This window comes from Diceros bicornis, chromosome 18 (assembly GCF_020826845.1).
Source record: "Diceros bicornis minor isolate mBicDic1 chromosome 18, mDicBic1.mat.cur, whole genome shotgun sequence".
NCBI classification, from domain to species: Eukaryota; Metazoa; Chordata; class Mammalia; order Perissodactyla; family Rhinocerotidae; genus Diceros; species Diceros bicornis.
This window is the reverse complement of record NC_080757.1, coordinates 11,869,987-11,878,173: the sequence shown is the minus strand read 5'-3', so window position 1 is coordinate 11,878,173 and position 8,187 is coordinate 11,869,987.

The following is an 8,187-nucleotide window of genomic DNA, read 5'->3' as shown; positions in this document are numbered from 1 at the left end:
AAGGGACTCTCCTCCTCTATGGAAATTGAGCGAAAGATGATAAGACTCCCTCCTGGCTAAGGATGACCTTTTCCTGACCTTGCTCTGTAGCCCTCTCCAGAGCTGCCAGGGGCCAGCGGTCAGAGCAACGTCCTGGAGGTCAGCCCAGCTCGGCCTCCACGGTGGAAGCTTGTTCTTCACTTCCCCAATATGTATTCCACTCTTTCCAGCAAAAGCCCCTGATTTTCCTGTTGAATCCACTTCCTCTTCTCTCAAGTCGGTGTAATTTGTGAGGAGCCTCATCCCCAACTCAGGGCTAGAGCATGTGACCCAGCTTGGCCAATCAGAGCCTCCCATTCCCTTGGGTGACTGACTGGATGATGCTCTGAGTACCAGGGCACGTGTTCTTTCCCACTGGATTTGCAGCTGAGGGGATATAAATTCTCAAGGTAGAACCTGTCACAGAGGACACTGAACTGAGATAAGAGAGAATCCAGATCCTAATGGCGTTGTTCGGGCTCCTGTGTGCAGCTGTGCTTAACGCAGGCATAACCTCTGAATTTTTTAGATACATGAGCCAATATTCTTTAAATGCTTTCAACTCTGCCTCGTAAGGTCCATCCCCATTATCACTGCCTAATTGTGGTCTTGTCATCTTTCATCTGGCTGAATGCAGAAGCCTCTTGACTGCTCCCTCCTCCTCCAATCCATCTCCCACTTGCTGTCAGAGTGAACTTTCTAAAGCACAAATCTGATTACGTCATGGCCCCGCTTAAAATCCTTCGGTGGCTCCCTCATGCTCACAAGGATAAAAGCCACACTCAGCGCACCAGCCAAGGCCCTGATAACCTGGTCCCCACGGGCCTTGTTTCAGCTCCTCCCCTCCTCCCGCCATGCGCTCTGATTGGGGGAAACCACTTGCAGCTCCCCCAGAGCATCAAAATAGTGCTAAGGCTTTGTATATTCTCTTCCTCCTGCTGAGAACACCCTTTCCCTCCTTCTCCACCTGATAAACTGCGACTCGCCCCTTGGCCCTCAGCTGGAGCATCGCTTTCTCTGAGAGATCTTTCCTCATGGGGTCAGGGGCACCCTTCCTCGGCATTTCTCTTGCACTTATTGCAATGCATGATGATCCCCATCTTGTGGTTACACATCTCTCCTTCCCATTAGATGTTGGGCTCCTTGAGGGTTAGCATTATGTCTTAAGGTGACTCTACATTCAGGTTTGCCCGGGACAGTTTGGGCTTTTGTTTGATGTCTTGGTATTATTAGTAGTAGTACCCCTTTTCACTCTCAGAAGTGTCTGGGTTTGGATGATAAATTACATGGTCACTTGACATATTCATGATTAGGTCATTGTTTGCACAGAGTGAGCATTAAAAATTATCTTTGGAGGGCCAGGCTGATGGCGTAGTGATTAAGTTTGCATGCTCCCCTTCACGGCCCAGGGTTCACTGGTTTGGATCTTGGGCGTGGACCTATGCGCTGCTCATCAAGCCATGCTGAGGCGGCGTCCCACATAGAGCAACTAGAAGGATGTACAACTATGACATACAACTATCTACTGGGGCTTTGGGGAGAAAAAAGGGAAAAGAAGAGGAAGATTGGCAACAGACGTTAGCTCAGGGCCAATCTTCCTCAAAAAAAAAAAAAATTATTTGTCGTGGCCAGCCCAGTGGTGTAGTGGTTAAGTTCGTGCACTCTGCTTCAGCAGCCCAGGGTTCCTCAGGTTCGGATCCCAGGAGTGGACCTACGCACTGCTCACCAAGCCATGCTGTGGCAGCATCCCACATACAAAATGGAGGAAGATGGGCACAGACGTTAGCTCAGGGCTAATCTTCCTCAGCAAAAAGAGGAAGATAGGCAACAGATGTTAGCTCAGGGCCAATCTTCCTCACCAAAAAAAAAAATTATTTTTCAAATGAATGCATGAATAACTGATCCTTCCTAGGTCTCGTTTTCTGCTATCAAATAAATAGCTGAATTAGATTATTTTAAGTTCTTTACTGCTTAAAGTGATTCAAGTAAAGTCAGTAATCCAAACGGCTCGAAAAGGACCCCCCCATGTAGAATTCCACATTCAAACATATTCACACCTGGATCAACAGCTTCAGAGACCATTACCTGCTGGGAGCCTAGCTATTGACACAAATAAATACAGCAGATCTTCTCCTCTACTGAAGACACAGTTGCCTCAGTTAGCCCCACTGGTGGCTGGAAAGTCTTCTAACAACAAATAAAAAACAATTTCCATTTGTTCTGTGGTACATGTTGCATCAATAGCATTACTACTGCCCAGACATGTCTCCTGAATGGTAGCGTGCTTCAGCCCCTGACCTACCCCATCCGCTTTCCCTGGGTGCACCTGTGCAGGCTCTGCCATGGCCAAGCAGCAGGATGAAATCTCATCTAGATTAGCACTTGGTCGCCCAAAGCCCTCCACCATAAATAGACAGGTAACAATGGACTGCGGTCACATTTCATTTTACTAGCACAGAATGTGCAAATCACCACGTGCAAAACCATTGTAAGAAACAGCCAGTTAATATCGTTGCATCTTGGTCCTTCAACTGTAAAACTCAGTTTTTTATATTTACGTACATCTCGCTGCCAAAATTTAGTGCAGCTAAAGTTTTAGATCAGCTACACTTGAACAATTCTAATATTCTGCAATCAAAAAACAACACAAAATTGCTTAAAATAAACTTGATCACTTATAAAGTGACCTATAAACTATCAGCCTTTGAAATTTTTTTTTTTTAACATTAGATGCCTCATCATTTTTTTACAAATTGGGTGTCAGTGGAACATGGCTTAGGTTTTAACAAAAATTTGCAGAAGGTAGAATTTAAGAAAAATGAAATTCCCCTGATGGTAAAAAAAAAGTTTATTTGCATAACTTGTACACCTCTACTTCCCATGAGACACCAAACAAAAATAAATTTTCCGATACATTTAATATTGACACTCTACAGTGCTATTCTCAGTGACCAAGAAAAACTTCCTCTGAGTATGCTAAAAATAAATACTGCCCTGCATTTCTCACTACTGTTTAGAAAAGATATTCAATCAATATTTCATAGATCAAATCTCTGTTGTATTACTCACCTAGTTTAATAATAATTCCATAATTCTTTACACGTTTAGATTTGCCTGAAAAAAACCTATATACGGCTATCTTAAAAAGGTCAGCTTTAGCCACTTTGGAGAGCAATTTGGCAACATTTATTAAAATTGAAAATGTGGGGGCCAGCCTGGTGGCGCAGCAGTTAAGTGCGCATGCTCCACTGCAGCGGCCCGGGATCCACAGGTTCGGATCCCAGGCGTGCACCGACCCACCGCTTGTTAAGTCATGCTGTGGTGGCGTCCCATACGAAGTAGAGGAAGATGGGCACAGATGTTAGCCCAAGGCCAATCTTCCTCAAGCAAAAAGGGGAGAATTGGCATCGGATGTTAGCTCAGGGCTAGTCCTCCTCACAAAAAAAAAAGAAAAGAAAACGCGGACACCCTGCATGACCCAGGGACCCCACTTCCGGAATACACACCCTAGAACAGGAGCTTTCAAATTTTTTGGTACCAGCTCTCTATTCCACTCTTGAAAATGACTGAGGACGCCAAAGAGATTTAGTATATGCAGAAGATATCTATTTATATTTACCTGAGTAGAAATTAAAACCGAGAAAGATTTAAAATATTTATTAATTCATTTAAAATAACAATAAATCCATCGGAGCTGGCCTGGTAGCCTAGTGGTTAAGCTCACATGCTCCACTTTGGTGGCCCGGGATTCACAGGTTCGAATCCCGGATGCAGACTGAAGCACTGCTCATCAAGCCATGCTGTGGCGGCATCCCACATACAAAATGGAGGAAGATGGGCACAGATGTTAGCTCAGAGCCAATCTTCCTCAGCAAAAAGAGGAAGATTGGCAATAGATGCTGGCTCAGGGCCAATCTTCCTCACCAAAAAAAAATAACCCAAACAAACAAAAATAACAATAAATCCAGTCCTGTTAATATAAATAACATTTTTATTAAAATAATTCTATTTTCCGAAACAAAAAAATTAGTGAGAAGAGTGACATTGTGTTACATTTTTGTGAATCTCTTTAACGTCTGGCTTAACAGAAAACATCCAGATTCTCATACCCGCTTCTGCAGTCAATCTGTTGCAACATCATCATCATGTAGCCTCTGGAAAGCTCCAGTGTACATTCATGAGAGAGTAAGCATGAATAAGGGCAAATAACATCTTAGTACTATTATGAAAATAGTTTTGATCTCATGGCCCAAAGCACACTTTGAGAACCACTGCCCTAGAAAAACTCAAGCAAATGTATAAAGATGTTCTTCGTAATATTGTTACGAGAAACATATCCGTCCACCTATAGGAGACTACAGATCCACAGGAGCTGTGCTAATGCTGATTTTCTCACCAGTGTATTTCTAGTGACTTAGAAGGTGTTGGCATGTGGTGGGTGTCAGTAAATATTTGTGGAAGCCGGGAGGAAGTGAGAGAGCCATCAAGGGAGAAAGGGAGGAAGTATGCATATTGTTCTGCAACTTGCTTTAAAATTTAACCCTATTTTGTGGACATCTTTTCACAGATGTAGACTTTTAGTTTACAAGGTAAAAGGCCAAAAGCCATGTGATTCTTGTATAATTAGTAAGCTTATTTTTCTGTTGTCTAAAAATAAGGTGTATTTAAGATGTTTTGATCTGTTCATCACCACAGGCTACAAACCACTGCCACCTAGTGGTGCATTAGGAAGTCCACATATTTTGGGCAAAAAGGCCTTTGCTGTTAAGAAAAAATAACTGAACATTTTGCCCATATTTTGTTTGGGGGTATTCTGTAATTCAGACAGAAAATTGAGCCATTTACTTAAAGGTCTTTCTAGAAATGAGATAACCAATGTAGATCTCTTTGTTACTCCTGTAACTCAGACCAAACAGCCAAAAACAACGGTTAAAACAAGTTAATAGATTATTTTCTTTATTTAAAGATCTTTTTCTTTCTCTCTTCTTTTCTTGATTTTGCTTGGTCTCTGATCTACACAGTGAGAGATTTTTAAAACTGCATCCAGAAAAAAACAGTAGTGCAAGGTAATGTTAGCGCTGCCTAAATAGCTATGATAGATATAGCCAAATGTTAGCATAAGTTAGCATAAGGGAAGCCATCTCGTAGAGAGGAAGCATGTAGAAATTACAAATCACCCTGATCCACAAGACACCCTCTTTGCTGAGGCAGCAATGCCTTAGTTTGCAGGTAGCCTGGATAAGTCCACACCTGCTTGTGAGGAATATGCATGTTTTGCTACTTTCTCAGCCTTAGCTTATACATAGACCTCCCTATTGCGATAAGGCAGTAACTTTGTTCTTTAAGTTTTCCCAGGAATGTAACAACCTCCAGAGAGGAGCCCTGTGCTGGTATCCATCACCAGTGACAAGGAAAAGGGATGATCCGGCGTCTCAAGGACTACAACACCAGATGGTCGCATTCTGAGACCTCCCTTCTTTTCAGCCCGTTTGCCCTGTATAACTCCTTCAAAATTTTGTAGTTTTAAGATGGTTCTTTAGGACATTCATCCACCATCTTCCCCCTTGCTAGCAAGCTGTAATAATAAAAGACCCTTTCTCTCCTACCACCTTGCCTCTGGACTGTTGGCTTGTCTTTGCGGCGAGTAGAGGACCCCTATTTGGCGGTGACAGTAACTCTCAATAAATGCTTGCTGCTGAGAAGGAAACACAAACATTCATGGCTTTTTTTTTTTTTGAGGCAGATTGGCCCTGCGCTAACATGTTGCCAATCTTCCTCTTTTTCTTTTTTTTCCCCCAAAGCTCCAGTACATAGTTGTGTATCATAGTTGTGAGTTGTGACTCTTCTACATGGGATGCCTCAACATGGCTTGAGGAGCAGTGCACATGTCTGCGCCCAGGATCCGAACCGGCGAACCCAGGGCCACCACAGTGGAACGCACGAAATTAACCACTGCACCACCAGGCTGACTCCCTTTTTTTCTTAATACTTGTTTTCGTTCACTCAATGCCTAGCACATATGGGAGCCCAATAAATATTGTGGAAGGAAGGTGGGGAAGGAAGGAGAGAAAATGGAAGGGAGGTAGGAGGGCTGATTATGCTCAAAAAAGAGATAGAAGGCTATGATCTTCAGAGTGCCTTCCATCTCTGTGATTCTAGAACATTAATAACTATGACAACGAAGCCATGGTGAGTTATGAAGATTTCAAAGGCAACTAAAATCACTGCACTGCCAATGAAGGGATTCACGTCTCCTTACCTTAATCACCAATGAAACAGCCCTGCTCTGAAGATAATTACTGGGGGTCCTCATTTTTCAAATATTCATTATCTAAATCTCCACAGTTATGAGCCTGGGTAGGGAAAATTCATCAAAACATGAAAATATTCACCCATCAACTTCCAAATACTCCCTATGCAAAAATCCCTCCCCACTTAATATTCATGTCTATCCCCACCTATCTAGTAAACATCTTGTCCCTCAGGTGACGTAAATATTGTATAATAAAATAAAAATACTGTACAATGAAAATTTATTACAAAGTAAAATTGCAAATCTTCCAATAAAAGGATTTCACAGAGTACGCAAAAGTGATGGTGGAAATTGCTTGAATCACAAGCAAAGGCATTAACACATGAGAATACGGCAGAGAAAGCTGATACAAAGCTGATTACATGGTAGTGATAGATGCTTCCTGTTCTGGCTATCTATTGCAGCATAACAAATCACCCCAAAATTTACTGGCTTAAAACAATATCAATCATTTCATTCTCTCTGACAGTTTCTATGGTCAGGAATTTGCAAGGGGCTGGACCAGGCAGTTCTGGCTTGGGGTCTCAGGCAGTTATAGTTGGATTGTGGCTCCCCCTCCTCACACCCAGGTACCCGCCCAGTTTAACCCCTAATAGTTCTCTGTTTCCCTTGGGATAAAGCCAAAAACCCTACATATGACTTTCCAGGCGCTCTGTGGTGTGGCACAATCTTCCCAAGCTCATCTCACGCCGCGCTGCTCCTTGCCGTCCACCCACACTGGCCTTTCCCAGGGGAGTTGTCAGCTGCCACAGGGCCTTGCAGGTGTAGTTCCTGCTGCCTGTTATGCTCTCCCCCTACAGCCTCCCATAGTAGACATCTGCCACTTTGCCTGACCAAAGTGCTGTCTCATTTTTCTAGTATAAACAAAAACACCCCATCTTTTCTTTCCATCACCTGATGGATCCTGTAGTAACATGGATCCCTTCCCCTATCCCAACATCTAATTCAAGCTGGCCAGAGTACCTCATCCACTGGATATAGTGATTGGTCCAGGGTTGGACATGTTATTCAAGCAGGACCAATCAGAGTCCTTTTTCTGTAATTTCTATAGAGGCTCTCCTTCTGTAATCCTGGGTGCCGAAACATATCTCCAGGTGGAAAAAAAAAATCTATTAAGTCACCACAGAGGGAAAGCAAAATTAAGAGATGGAGAGAGAGAAAGAAGTCCTGATGACGGTGCTTAAATCCCTGAATTCTGGCTTTTCCCAAAGCCAGTCTACCCTCTGACTTTCCTGTTACATGAGCCAAGTTATGCTCAAGTTAGAGTTGAGTTTCTATTACTTCATTGTCCTTCATCTGCCTAACTCTTCTGGGAAAGCCTGATTCCAAAAAGCCTTCACAGACCTTCCTGTGTAGTTCAAATCTTTTTTTTTTTCTTTTTTAAGAAATGACTGATTATTTTCCCCCTCCCCAAAGCCCCAGTGCATCGTTGTGTATCATAGTTGTAAGTCTTTCTAGTTCTTCTATGGGAGCTGCTGCCACAGCGTGGCAACTGACAGCCGGGTGGTGTGGTTCTGCCACCTGGAAGGGAACCCGAGCTGCCCAACTGGTGAGAGCGGGAACTTGAACCACACCATCAGGGATGGCTCTCAAATTTTTTATAAGCCCTTAGGGCACTATGTACTCTCCAACATAGCACTCACCACAGTTATCATATATTTATGCCTGGAATTGTTTACATGTCTCCTCCATATGACTTTAAGTTCCATGAGAGGGCCTTGGGTTTTACTCAACATTCATCTGTGTCTTACTAGTGCCTGGCAGAGAGCGGGCACTCCATACATATTTGTAGAACAAATGAATTACCTAATGAACCCACACCGCTGACAAGGGCAGCACGTTAGGCCCAGAAGAGA